At 29.7% G+C, this 14,832-nt stretch overlaps 1 protein-coding gene across 1 annotated transcript in view; it reads left to right on the forward strand.

Moving 5' to 3' along the window:
* The window catches only part of AstC-R2 (Allatostatin C receptor 2), a 113,534-nt gene that overhangs the window by 44,394 nt on the left and 54,308 nt on the right, over positions 1-14,832 (forward strand). Inside the window, exon 2 of the mRNA XM_088264458.1 lies at positions 13,842-13,908. The gene's annotated coding sequence lies outside the window, so the exon portion shown is untranslated. The remainder of the gene's footprint in view (positions 1-13,841; positions 13,909-14,832) is intronic.

A 14,832-nucleotide genomic window follows, 5' to 3' on the forward strand; every position in this document is an offset into this window, starting at 1 on the left:
GATGGGTTTTTATCGATAAAAACTAACGAGCAAAAAAACATTCGGGAATACGTAGACGTGGGTGGGGTAACTAGAGAGGGGGGGGGTTTAGGGGTGGGACTTTTTTTAATGAGAACATAGACAAAAATAGTGATATATTTTGGAAAAGCATATCATTAATCATGTTTTCATTTAGAAAATTTATAAATATATAGAAATTTAAATTGTACGTACAGAAAATTATACTTGCATTAAAAACGTGCGGAATGAACCAAAATACGATTGATGAATATAATGAAAATATATTTCGCTGACATTGTGAATTCGTATTTGTATTTGGTATTTGTACAAAAATTTAAACAAACCTAAATTATTGTGAAAACAACGTGTAACGCAATCAATTATTTTTAATTAAAAAATACTTTTTTACGTTTTCGTCAAAATTTTAGCACGTTGAGTAGATTTCCTGACCCTAATAAATCTATATACATCACGAAAACTACAGCTCATTCAGTTTTTAGCAGAAATCCTTTTATATTTTGACTCGGTCGTGTACGCACATGTCGCTCACTCCTTTCAACAATGTCATATATCAAAAAACTTCATTTTTCAGGAGATCGTTTTTAAAGTTTTTTTAAAGTAAACATCAAGCCACTTATTGAACTTTTTGCTGTGCAACAGATCTTTTTAGGTAAAACCTGAAGGTTTTTTCTCCATTTGAAAAATATTTGGTATAAGTATTAAAAAAAATGAACAATACCTGTTCTTAAAAATGCAAAAACAACACTTTCTGCCCTGTCGCGGGTAAATATTAGGTTAAAAATATGCCGCTTTTGCTGGGATATAGTACATTTTCTGGGCATTCCGAAAACATGCATAACTGAAAATTGACGATTTTTGATATATGACGTTGTTGAACGGAGTGAGCGATGTCTCTTCCGAAGTATGTATTTCACATTTGACAGATTTAGTGATAGCTAAAAGGGTAAAGGTTTGAGAGTACCATCGTTATTTCGTTTCCAAAACATTTCGTCTGACATGCGGGAAATGGCAATTTGGATTTTGAAAAAAACGTGTTCCGTTTTCGCCGGAAATTTAACCCGTGACTTTACAAATTCGGTGGAAATGCGATTTCAGAATGACAATGGCCTTTTAAGTATAAATCTACTGTCTACGGTATATTATTTTATACCAAGGATCAACAAAACATACTGCAATTCAGCAAAAATACATTTTTCAAAAGGGAATATATATTTTAATTAAAATCTTTATTTTTTACACACTTACTGTAAGCACTAACAGAAAGCACATATTCTAATAAATAAAATTTTACGAAAGTCGTTAAGCAATGACTTGAAACAATAATTCAATCGAAAACATTGTTAATGATATGTGACAGCTATCAAGAAGCATGTTGTCCGCTATGAGAAATGTTAATAATTGCGTTTGTTGCTATTAAGTTCAACAGATGGTGCTGCCATTGCGGTCATAAAAGCCGTGCGTTTTTTTACATATTTTTACCTGTCACAGAAATTTCAGAGCGATATCACTTTGGAAGATTTATGATTTTGAACAAACGAACATTTACATATTTATATATATGATAGATAGAAAGTTGTTTTCTAGTTTTTATTTAAAGCGAATTTTTGCATATTGTGCATACAAATCCATCCGCCATGAAACTTGATAAAACTCCTTAATATGTGATATATTTTATAAAATTCACTTTTGAGCCCATGTGGGTTTTTCGAATATTAAAACAAAATACAATAGTATTATTTCCTAAAACATAAATTATCTCTTTTTTGTTGTGTTGTGAGGTTAAGGGATCTTGCATCCCTTATGTCACTGCAACCGTGTAAGATCTATTGTGACCTCCCTCTGCATCACAGCTCACTCTCAAGAAATACATGAGTCATGTATCTCACGACCTGTCTTGGTGGTAAGAGCTTCACCTTCTCGGAGTCCAGTAGTGGTCCTCCAAGGATGTGACTTCGTTTGCGAGCGGGTGCGTCACAATTATAGGGAATGTGGAGTGGTGTTTCGTTATCCTCCATACATATCTGCATACTGGGGAGTCATGTAGTCCAATTTTTGTCATGTGTTTATTCAGTCTGCAGTGTAAATTATCTCTTACTTTCATTTGGTATAGAATGGATTGCTTCAAAAATGGGTCAATCGCGTTAATTTTCATTTAAGATCTTGTTAAAACATATTCTGAATTATTGGCATGCTTTTTTCAAACAACAACCAAACTTTATGTATAAATTCAAGCACAAGTAAATTCAAGCACAAGTAAATTTGTTATTCAACGATTTTTCCCCACCTCATTTGTTTTAATGAATGACATACAAATAATTTAAATATGTACACATTTTTTTAAAATACATTTTTGTTGACAGTTATAAAATCAATCAAATATTCCTTTTTATTCCATACATTTTTTAATCGAGTGTCTCCAACAGAAACTATTAACGTAAATTTATAGAAATGTAAATTTCACAAATTGATAATGTACAAAATTACTTTTTGCCTACAAGTTGTAGTTATTCGCTTGAAAGCAATCAAACTTCCTGGGTCTCGATTCAGCATTAAGAATACTTATTTCTAATATAGTTGGACTAAGAAGGTACATTTTTGTAATAAAACAAACAATTATAATTGTGTTTAGATTATTTATTAAAGTATTGTTTTTTTAACATTTGTGGTTTATATTTAAACAACTAGTATCGAAAGCTACAGATGCTTCCATCTACGGGTTATAATCTGAATATAAACTCAATGTTGATACTGAAACCCGTAGATGGAAGTATGTGTAGCTTCTGAAAGCCATCTTCTTCTTCATGACCTCCACTGATGGATATGGGCCTCTTCCCCTTCTTTCCATTTCCTCCGGTTGGTTTTTGCAGTCAGTTTTTACCCCCCCCCCCCTCCATAGCGACAATGTCGTCAGACCATCTCTTTTGGGATCTTCCGACACCTCTTTTGTTCTCCCAAAGTCTTCATCGTAGAATTTTCGGGGTCCATATTGTGGGGTCCTGTCTCGCTATATGTCCTGCCCACTACCGTTTTAGTTTTGCTACGCGATCCATGATGTTCTCAACTTTGTTTTTTTTTTATATCCATTTTTAATTTTATCCCTCAGAGTAAAATCAATCATGGATCTTTCCATGGATCGCTGTGTGCACTTAAGCTTCTCTGCATTTCTCTTAGTCAGTCTTTGTAGACTTCTGAAAGTAGTCGTTAAAACATAATAATTAAGTGGTAAAAAACAAGTGTTTTATTTTTATTTGATTGTGTTTGGAAATTCGCAGCATCATGAGTCGGTTTATAGCTAAAAACATTCCAAAACATTTGCATTTTTTAATATAAACATAAATTCAAACTGTTTTAAAGAAACATCTTGTGTATTTTTATACAAAGATAAACGGATGTGTAAGTATTGCAAATTTTACGACCTGGTTTTGGTTGGCTTAAACTATGGTTTAAAATAACTAAAGTCGGATGGCTTGAAAAAAATCAAACATCATTGGTTATGTTGTAAAGGCTTTTAACCTCATGATTCATTTTTAAATTATATACCTACAAAATCTATGTTGATCGTGCGCATAGTATAAAATATATAAGAGATTGAAAACACTCAACAGTTCTTTTCCGTAAATGATATGAACTTAAAACGTATGACATTAATGATAACTAAAAACATACGATAGATTAAAAAAACAGTATGTGACCGATTCAAAACCTTGTCATTAAAAAAAAAATTCATATTACAGAAGAAGTTCAATTTTTTTGTGGTGAATTTTTACATTTATAGCAGCATAAAATGAGTAAAATGCAAGTTTTGATTTTTAACGTTGATTTTTGGTGTTATTACTGTAACCAGTTTAAACAACTACCTTATCTTCTTCAAAGATTGGATATTCAAAAATAGTTTTTGGGTTTATAAATTTTATTAAACAATTTATTTTTACAATTAATGACAGTTTATCTCTAACGAGAATATATAATTTCATAATATATATTATATTTTCTAAATTAATAAGCAATAATGTGCGAATAATAACACTATTGTCCTCTATTCATCCCTTTAAAATGTGGTTTGATTATATTTGAATGTCTTCCTCAGTTTAAATTACCCGTCGTTTTTCAGTTGAAATTTGTTGTATTCAGCTGCTAACTCAGTCAAATAATATGACATCAGAACATAGAATCTTATTCTCTCTTGTATTCGGTTTACGTCGTACAATATACATTATACAATACAACTAAGTATAACAATATCCCTGTCATTGTTTATATCACATTCGAATTCACAATTGAAATATCACAATGGTCATTCTGGTATTGTGGACAAATTATCTATGTAGTTGTTATACTCGTATTTATACCCGCTCATTGGATTTTAATGATGGTAGTTTATATATCCGGTGTTCTTAATACCAGTACGCTTTGACCAGAAACGACATGACACCAATTGTTCACCCCACCTACTCACCGGATCTAGCCCCCTGTGAATTCTTTTTGTTCCCCAGACTCAAAGGGGACATGAGGGGAAAGCGTTTTGCCACTGTGAAGGTAAAACAAAAATCGCTGGAAGGCGTTAAGAACATCCCGATAAGTGAATTTAAAAATATTTAACAATAGAAGGATCGTTTGCAGAAGTGCATTGTGGTCAAGGGTGAACATTTTAAAGGTGATCAAATATGGTGTAAAAATATTTTTAAAAATAAAGAAGTTATGAAAAAATTCCTATGGATATAAAGAATTTTTCGAAAGTATTTTTTTATATGAATAAATACCATTAGAAGAAAAATTAATAAAAAAAAAAGAAAAATAAACTTATTGTGAAAGTTACTTGAATCTTCCTTTGTACCAATTTAATTTATGCAAATCGTTTTCAATTAAAGTGAACTCCTTAATCTACGACCTGTATAATATTTCCACTCCTTACTTATCTACAAGTCACGTTATTTTGATTTTTTTTGTTGCTAAAATACAATATTTTGTAATAAATAAATTCAATTATAAATTAAAATGGTATCAATGATATACATATGTACCTACGTTCCTGAGATTAGTTAAATACAATATTCACACCCGTGGACTCAGTATTGATGAAGTATTATTCCTTTTTAACGTGAGATTTGACCTTGTCTCGATGATATTCTTACTTTAATTTTGTCTTAGCTATTGATCCACAATAAAACGTTGACTCATAACGTTGAGCATGCAAGATTTTCTGATGCTCAAGATGCACAGCTCTTCTCTCTAGCACAACCAGTTTGCATTTTTTTACAAGCATCTATCGTAAATAGATTATTAACATAACTCGTAATTTCTCTGAACTGAGAATTTCATTTTTTTAACATTTTGTAAATTACTCATATGTACGTGTTTTTTCAACCAAACCAAAGGATATCTTTGGTTCTATAAATAAATAATAATAGCAAAAACACTCTTTATCAAGTTCGGGTTGAAAAATTTATACGAAAATAATTCAAAAGGCAAAGGCAAGCCATATTTCGGAAAACGTACATGTGACTCTTCAAATATTTTCTCAATACCGAGGATTATTTAATAAGGCAATAGAAGTACCTCTTAAGAAAGGACGGCGGTAAAAAAATAAGACAAATTTCTTTTTTTAAGCTCTGGGAATATTCGTGTCAGCAAAACGCCACCCTGCGGCAGGGCGGCGGGAGGGTGAATGAACAGTATGAACAGGATAACAGAAGGGTACGGTAGGTCCGATATTATATGAGTTTTTTGCTGACTGAAGTTTAATTATTTCTAGGCTTGTGCTGAAGGCTCGTAACGCTAATTTCTAAGGAAATAATGATAGCTGAATACTAACGAGCTCCTTCATTTAATAAATGAGTTAAACTAGCAGGAAGCAAAATTTGGACCAACCAGCAGATAGTCTAACTAATTTACGCATGGTAAATTAAGTTTCATAATTGTAAAGGTTACTAATAAATTCAACTTTTTCTGCATTTTCAGTAGTAGATGTAAACCGTGCTGTTCGTGTTCATGGCAAAAAAAACTTGGGGAGTACCAATAAATTTTTATTATTTACAATAATATGAATAGGATTATTAGCAAAACCTGTTTATTTTCATTTTGTTTTTCAACTCACAAAGATGGCTTAAACAAATTTTCTTTATAACTGAACGAAACGATAACCTATCCAAGTTCAAATTACTTCTAGAAATGTCACCATAGTCTAAGAGAATTCCCACTAGAATATCTAGACGAACCTTACTTTCACCTACCTATTTCATTAAATTAAATATATTTATACGTATATATATATAAAGATTGGATAGTATACGATTATTGGAATCAATGAACTTGAACGAATTTTCTGGTTATACGTGAGTTGGTTTCAAATGTTTACAAATTCGGGCATATATTGTTCGTAAGCGCAACTAACTTATTTTGGCGAACAAAGAAAACCCTTTAGATTTTTTAAACGTTTCAATTTAATCAAAAGATTTTTTGTGTTTTTTTTCTTATATGCTTTACGAAGTTTATAATATTTTTTTTAAATGTCATATAAACGATAAGTGGTTGTGATATTTATCAATGGATTGCCTTCACATTTGTTCCCTAAGTGTTATTAAAATTACACAAAAAAGCATTTCAAATTTTTAATTCTTCTTCATTGTCTGCTCGCTTCGCCATGGTGAAGGCCTCGTGGAAGATATCCTGGAACAACTCCCTGACTCCTCCAATCCTATAAATTTCGAAGCCAGGACAGTTGACAGCTGCCAATACAACGTCCTTCTTCTACCATGGCCCTGAAATTAAGCCAGAGTACTTTGAACTTCTCACCGCGAAGCACTTGACCATGACATTGCAACCTTCACGGATTTTATTTTTTTAAATAATCTTCTAGTGGAGCTAGCGCATTAAAGAACTTTTGCATGAGTTCTCATTAACGAACGTAAAAATTTAAGATTTATTGTTAATCTATATTTCGATTTTTTATATTTATTTATCTTTATTGTAAACCTTGAGGCGAAGTATGCATTGTTCATGTGGTATATACATGCATATAAATATGACTTTATTAAAGTAATGTAATGATATAATTTGAAATACTGTGTCATGAATAGAGTCGTTAAACAGATAATAATCGATCACAATACAAATGATGAACATTTGTATATTGACAGGCGCCGTGACTTCGTTAGGTAGACGTTCGACTGTGAAACTGACCGCCAATGCCGAAATAAATTCAGGAAACATTTACATATTATTAACTGGTCAGGGTGTTGGTGGTATATTTTTCATTTACCTCCATGAACCTTTACTTTTATCATCAACCTTCCTTATTCTTACTATCCTACCTGCGAATAAGCCTGTAAAAGTAGAGGCATTGCAAGTTTTCCTTTTAAATATACACACGCTACATTAAAGTTGGTCCACCCTAAAAGAATCAAATAATTATTTTTCCGAAAATATCCCCAATTTAAACGTGAATCGAGTATAATTTTAACAATTATCAAGATAACTGTTTGTGTCACCCACTTATGTAAACAAACTCAAACATTATATAAGTAGACAATCGTCTATTCTACATGTACCTACTATACTTTTATTAAACGTAGCTACCGTATTTCTGGACTGGAGTAGCAATCCAAAATATACAACAAATACGTGAGTGGTCAGAAGGGTAAATAATTTATAAAAGCTTCATGGAGTTGAATACACCCGTACGTTGTACAATAATGTTACATAATAACGTCACGTGTCTCTGTAAACCGTGAACCTTCGTTAGAAACTCAATACGTAAGCCTTCTTTATTTGTCCCGGATACTTCAAATATTATAATATTCATTGAATTCTTCGTATCATTGAAGAAAAATATATTTCTTATATTTATAAATATTTATATATATATATATATATATATATATATATATATATATATATATATATATATATTTATATATATATATATATATATATATATATATATATATATATATATATATATATATATATATATATATATATATATATACATATATATATATATATATATATATATATATATATATATATATATATATATGTATATATATATATAAATATATATATATATATATATATATATATATATAATATATATATATATATATATATATATATATATATATATATATATATATATATATATATATATATATATATATATATATATATATATTTATCTTGGGATGAATATGTACAGTGTGGATATGGATATGTAGATATCTTCATATTCTATCCCTGAAGATTGCAAGGTGCTTCGTTACAGGTTGTAAAAAAGTACTAAAATAACAACAACAAAAAAAATCTACTAAACACTATAATTTCACCTTAAGGATGATAAATCAAGATCGATGATACATAGATTGCATCAAAGTGTAATGGTTACCGCGTTTGGCTACCATGTTAAAGGACCAGGATTCGATTTCCCGGAATAAAATAAGTGTTTTTTAACTCCTATATTTATTTATTATCCTACCTGACTGGTACCTGAAGCGTAACACTGATTATGTAATTAATTGTCGAATTGACATCAATCTGATGCAGTGCACTATGCGCCGTGGCAATGGATGTAGATTAGGGTATGAAAAAATTGAAGAAATTATATGTCTTAGTACATCGTCCTTAGGGTAAAAATCTAATGCTTGCAAGAAATATAAAAATTGTTAATAATCAGAAAAATAAATATGTTAAAATATTATAATGCTGTTAAAATTTTATCAGTATTCATTCAAGATAACCTTAAAGCCTTGTACTTAAAACCAATAATAAATATGTCAAAAACTTTACGGAACGTCAACGCTAAGTTATTATTCAGATCTTATGTTGAAGTTCGTTATATTTCATGAAGAGCTTTTAACTTTTAACGGTCGCATTACCGTTATATTATTTTAATCCACACCCATTATTCTCCCCTAACCTTTAACTTGAATTACGGAGTATTTTGACTTCCATTCAGTAATAAATGGCAAATAATACTCACAGCCGAGACCTTTGATAATTCAGCAAAGAAAATAATGAGACAGAATTTCCATATATTAAATCATATAATATTATGTTTGTAGGTTCCTTAACGTATACCTTAAGCTTAGTTAAATATTCTGATGTACCGTCTTAAAATATCCACATTGGATCATTATTTCGTATTGTTAGTACTGCTACGATGGATTTTGAATCTGCACCCAAGCGATTTTAGATCAAAATCAATTCTGGTGGGTGGCTGATATATATATATATATATATATATATATATATATATATATATATATATATATATATATATATATATATATATATATATATATATATATATATATATATATATATATATATATATATATATATATATATATATATATATATATATATATATATATATATATATATATATATATATATATATATATATATATATATATATATATATATATATATATATATTTACATATATATATAAATATATATATATATATATATATATATATATATATATTATTTCTCTGTAACTGGACAAGTAGACTGTTAAAAAAAACCACCTCAGTAGTGTAGTGATCAGCACGCTAGACTACCGTACTGGAGATCACTCTAATATTTATTCAATATTACGCTGGACTGGTACCTGAGGTGGACGGCTGATCACCTTTCCTTCATGTGTTAACGATCAAGGTAACACTGCATTTATATGATCCAGTACCCAATACACCATCGAGTGTGGATGAAGGTTTGAAAAACAATTGAAATAATAAACAATAGAAATTTATGAGAGGTGTAACAAAATCATTGCATTTATTGAAAAAAATCGGAAAATATTTTGAAACTTTTTTGTTTTTGGTCTCACGTAGAAATATGTTTGTAAATTATTGATAATGTTCGAAAGGATATTCCATCAATGCTGACATATTTATTTTCTCTTTTTCATCCAAATCCTTTCAATTTCTTTACTCGTTCCGCTTGACTACCGCCAGAGTAAATGTTTTTGTTTTCAATTTATGAAGATTTGTATGACATCTGAGTACTAGAGTATTATTCAGTGAACGAGAATATTATGTTTCAAGATCAACCCTTGTTATTTCACGCGTGGAATCATACACCTTAGTCTTATTCCCCAAAATAAAATACGATAATATTATATACAAATGGCATTCCCACAATTTGACACGTGATCGATGTTCTTACGAAAAACAATTTTCGGTTTATACCTTCATCCATTTTCATCACAAGTTGACAATTTACTCACTAGAAACGTATTTATAAATCTTTTTTTTTTGACATCTCATTAAAGATGAAGAAGAATATGGAAGTCTGGGCATTTACGGGGCTGACGACCGTCATAGGCTGGTTTAAGTGATCACTTTACACACGTGTAACATTCACCAATTCTACCCGTTATTGACAACCACACTATTCAAATTCTTGAAAGTTATATATATATATATATATATATATATATATATATATATATATATATATATATATATATGTATATAAATATACATATATATATATATATATATATATATATATATATATATATATATATATATATATATATATATATATATATATATATATATATATATATATATATATATATTTATATATATATATATATTATATATATATATATATATATATATATATATATATATATATATATGTAAATATATATATATATATATATATATATATATATATATATATATATATATATATATATATATATATATATATATATATATATATATGAAACAATTAAGAAACCTTGTTCTTGAATCACTAGAACTTTACTAGAGACATGTATTGGTGAGATTCTGCTTAATAAAAAGCTTCTTTACATCTCACCAATAGATGTCTCCAGTGAAGTTCTAGTGAGTCAAGAACAAGGTTTCTAAATTGGTTCATATACATATATAGAACTTCCAAGAATTTGAATAGTGTGGTTGTCAATAATAGGTAGAATTGGTGAATGTTACACGTGTGTAAAGTGATCACTTAAACCAGCCTATGACGGTCGTCAGCCCCGTAAATGCCCGGACCTTCATATTCTTCTTCATCTTTGATGAGATGTCAAAAAATAATATGAAAATAACTCCTGTAATTAGAGATAATCCAGATTTTGTGAACATGTATTTGGACACACTCAAAAAGTTGTATATGTATATATAAATCTGCGCATTTTCATTTAAACACATATTTAATCCAAGAAAATCTACGAAAGAGAAAACAATTGAAAGTATTGTATAATATATTGTTACTTTGCTGCCACAAACAGGCCATAAACTGTCTCTTACGGGACACAAAAATTAACAACAGAAGTAATGTTTACTATAAATAAGTATGTATGTACTTAATTAGTGTAAGTGATGTGTTTACGCAGAGCAAATTGTCACTTTTGGTTAATAAAGTTAAATAGTTACAACGGTTGTAAATAATATTGACGATTCATACACAACATAATTCGACTGAATTTTCAGTTAGAAAAATAAATCTCCAAGAATTTAACACATGAATTATCTAAGGCAGTAGTTTCCAATTAATACATTCATTGAAGAAAGACCAAGACTTCGAGTATTTTATGTAGACAAAATGATATAATTATATAAAATTATCGACAATTTTTAATCATTTGAAGACTGAAAAATCTTTTGTCATTTAAAAAACAATCTAAGTTATAGGTAGGGGAGAGTGTCCATGACTGGGACAGAGGATGAATGGGACAATCGTCCTCCAGCCCAAACTATTGTTCCAAAAAAAAATTAAAAATTACCCAACATTAACGCTACGATATTAGACAGATTAATCCTCAAACCTCAGTTCTCGACTGACAGTGAAGCGAGTAAGATGTGTTACAATTTTTTTGCGTCAAAAAGTAAATTATATATTGCAATTTGATTTTGTTTGTACATATAGGTTATGATAAGTGCTGCAATTGATAAATACAATTATTTAAGTTGGTTCTCTCAGGATATTGTAAAGTATGTTTCATCAAATTTACTTTAGTATAAATGTATCGATTTATCTATTTTTCTAAAAATCACGCATTTCCTTGAATGGGACGCGCGCAGTGATCATGAATGGGACGGTCCCACTCAAGGGAAAATTGCCCCATTCATGGCGAATACTTTTAATTTATATTAAAAATCGTTTGTACTCGTTTGTATTACACGCATTGTAAACATTATATTGTTTTTAGGTTATAATGCCAAAAACACGGCATCGCTCACCAACCATCAATCACCAACGTTCTAATTGAAGCTGCTGTAGAAGAGGTTTTAAATAAAAGCAAAATATTAGGTCGGTTGCAAAGACATATGCAATAGGAAAATCTTCTCTTTATAGACATGTCAAACAAGTAAAGGCTGATAGGAAATAAAAGAGCCTATCAGCGAAAGCTAAACTGGCAGTGCATAATGGAGTCCTGGTTCTAACTCTAATGTATGGAAGTGAAACATGGAGTTAGCAAAATAAGGATGAAAGTAGACTGAATGCAGTCGAAATGCGATCTCTCAGAAGAATGTGCGACAAAACGATGTATGATAGATGTTCGAATAGTGAAATAAGGAAGGAATGCAAAGCTGAGATAAGCATAATCGATAAAATTAAGAAAAATGTGTTGAGATGATTTGGACATGTAGAACGAATGAGTGAGGATAGAACGGTTAAACAAATTAACTAGGCGAATGTTATTGGAAAAAGGAGCAGAGGAAGACTGAGAAAAACATGGCATGATCAGGTAAGCCAAATAGTTGCAAGTGGTCAGGTTAGGAGTCGTAACAATCGGCGGGTATGAGTGAGGAGATGCATGAACGTGGAAGAGGCGAAAAGAATGTTTGCAAAGACAGAGTGGTGTGACGTTCTATTCTTTCTACCTATCCCTGCGGGGAAGCGGCGTGATGGTAAGTTAGTTTTTTTAGTTAGTTAGTTTAGTCTGAAGCGAAAAGAAATACTTTCCACGTATTTAAATTCAGTTGGAAGAATATGTTCTACAGTACAGAAATAAATCAGTAAGGGGAAATCAAGTATAATATCTGACACTTCAGAAAAGGACAAGTTTTTGAAAATACAATTATTGAAGAATGGAAAATGAAAACCTATAGATAGACCATAAAATAAGCCTAACGCTAAAAGAGTTTTAAAAAAACTCAGTTTTCAACAAAATATTTCAATGAGTGATGACAGAGATCAGTTCAGATAAATCAGTTGAAATAGAAGGTGTATCACTGACAAAAACAAAAGGAAAGGTGGATTATAAGTGTCACATATGTGAAGGAGAATATCAATATAGTTTTATGCTATGGCTTAAATGTAAATTTTGTGGCCCATGAAAAAAAAAATATTTTTTTTGCAAAAAATGTTGCAAAAATGTTTAATGAAATTTCTTTTACATGTGTCTACGTATTATACGAAAGTGTCTACAGATGATTTTTGTTTTAAAATATAATTATTCCATCAATCTAGCATTTTAATTAATGTCCCATTCATGGTATACTGGTGTCCCTCTCATGGGAGGGTGTTTATGAATGGGACATTTTAGGACATCATTTGAAATCGATTTTTCAGGCAGTTAGGTTAATTTTTTTAGAAAACAAAGTATAGCATATTTGTAGCTAAAAGATTGAATAAAGAGAAACCACGTTTACTTTTTGTGATTTATTTTACAGAGAAGAACTAGAGAGGCAAAATCAAAAACGTCCCATCCATGGGCACTCTCCCCTACACTTGTTTTTTTTTATGGTAAGTTTAATGGAATAATTACTATGGTGTAATAGCGCTTTGACTACTTTTTTTTCTGAATGAAATTAATTATTGATGTATTTTTGTTGCAGGCACCTGAGAAGTTAAATCGAGCGGCATAACACGGTTGGCGTTGACATTTTATTGTATGTAGAAAAGGTCAGTAATAATAACTTTTTAGATTAAAATTATTCCATCTAAAATGACAGTACTAACAGAAGACTGGTCACTGATCACCATACCAACATTATTCATGATTTAAATAATGTTATACGACTTTAGTGACTTTTGATTTAATATACAAATAATTGAAGACGACAAATAAATACATAATATGTACTTATTAATTAATTTAAGTACTAAACAGAAATAATATTTTTGTTTAATAAAAATAGCATCCACATGTTTTTTTTTATATTTCACGTACAACGAACCACTTTTGAAGTTTTTTTATTAAAAACTGCAATACCGATATATAAAAACGTAAGGTAAATTTTTAATTTTTTTCTATTTTGAAGAAGTAATACAACTCACTGAAATGAGTTTGTTCCGAGTAGCTATTATTCAAAAAGCCCAAATATACACAAACGACCAATACTACAAAGAATGCGTTTGTAAGGTTATACCGCATATTTTATTTATATTATATTATATTACCTTCTGCTGACATTTTGATCATATTTACAGACGTAATATTACACAATATAATATAATCCAGTTACATGAAAACCATGAAAACGTTTGTAGAAGGCAATATAACACGATTTAATAAATAAAATATATATTGTGTTATTATCAGTGACCAATCTTCTATTTCTGTATTGTATGCCTTATAAATAAACATCGAATATATTTTTTTATTTAATACTGTAAATAAAATTACTGTATTAATATTAATAACATCGCTCAGACGTGACGAGGAATGAAATACGATTAGTTAATGTTACACTAAAATATTTCATGGTACTAACTTTGTGGTTTTGTATTATCATTTACCACATTACACACATATCAAGGACAACCTTAACATATGTTTATAGCATTACTCGTAAGTATTACGTTTACACACATAGGGGTTTCAAA

Source organism: Brachycentrus maculatus, unplaced genomic scaffold (genome assembly GCF_059751285.1).
Source record: "Brachycentrus maculatus isolate JH-2025_06_01 unplaced genomic scaffold, ASM5975128v1 h1tg000227l, whole genome shotgun sequence".
Taxonomy (NCBI): domain Eukaryota; kingdom Metazoa; phylum Arthropoda; class Insecta; order Trichoptera; family Brachycentridae; genus Brachycentrus; species Brachycentrus maculatus.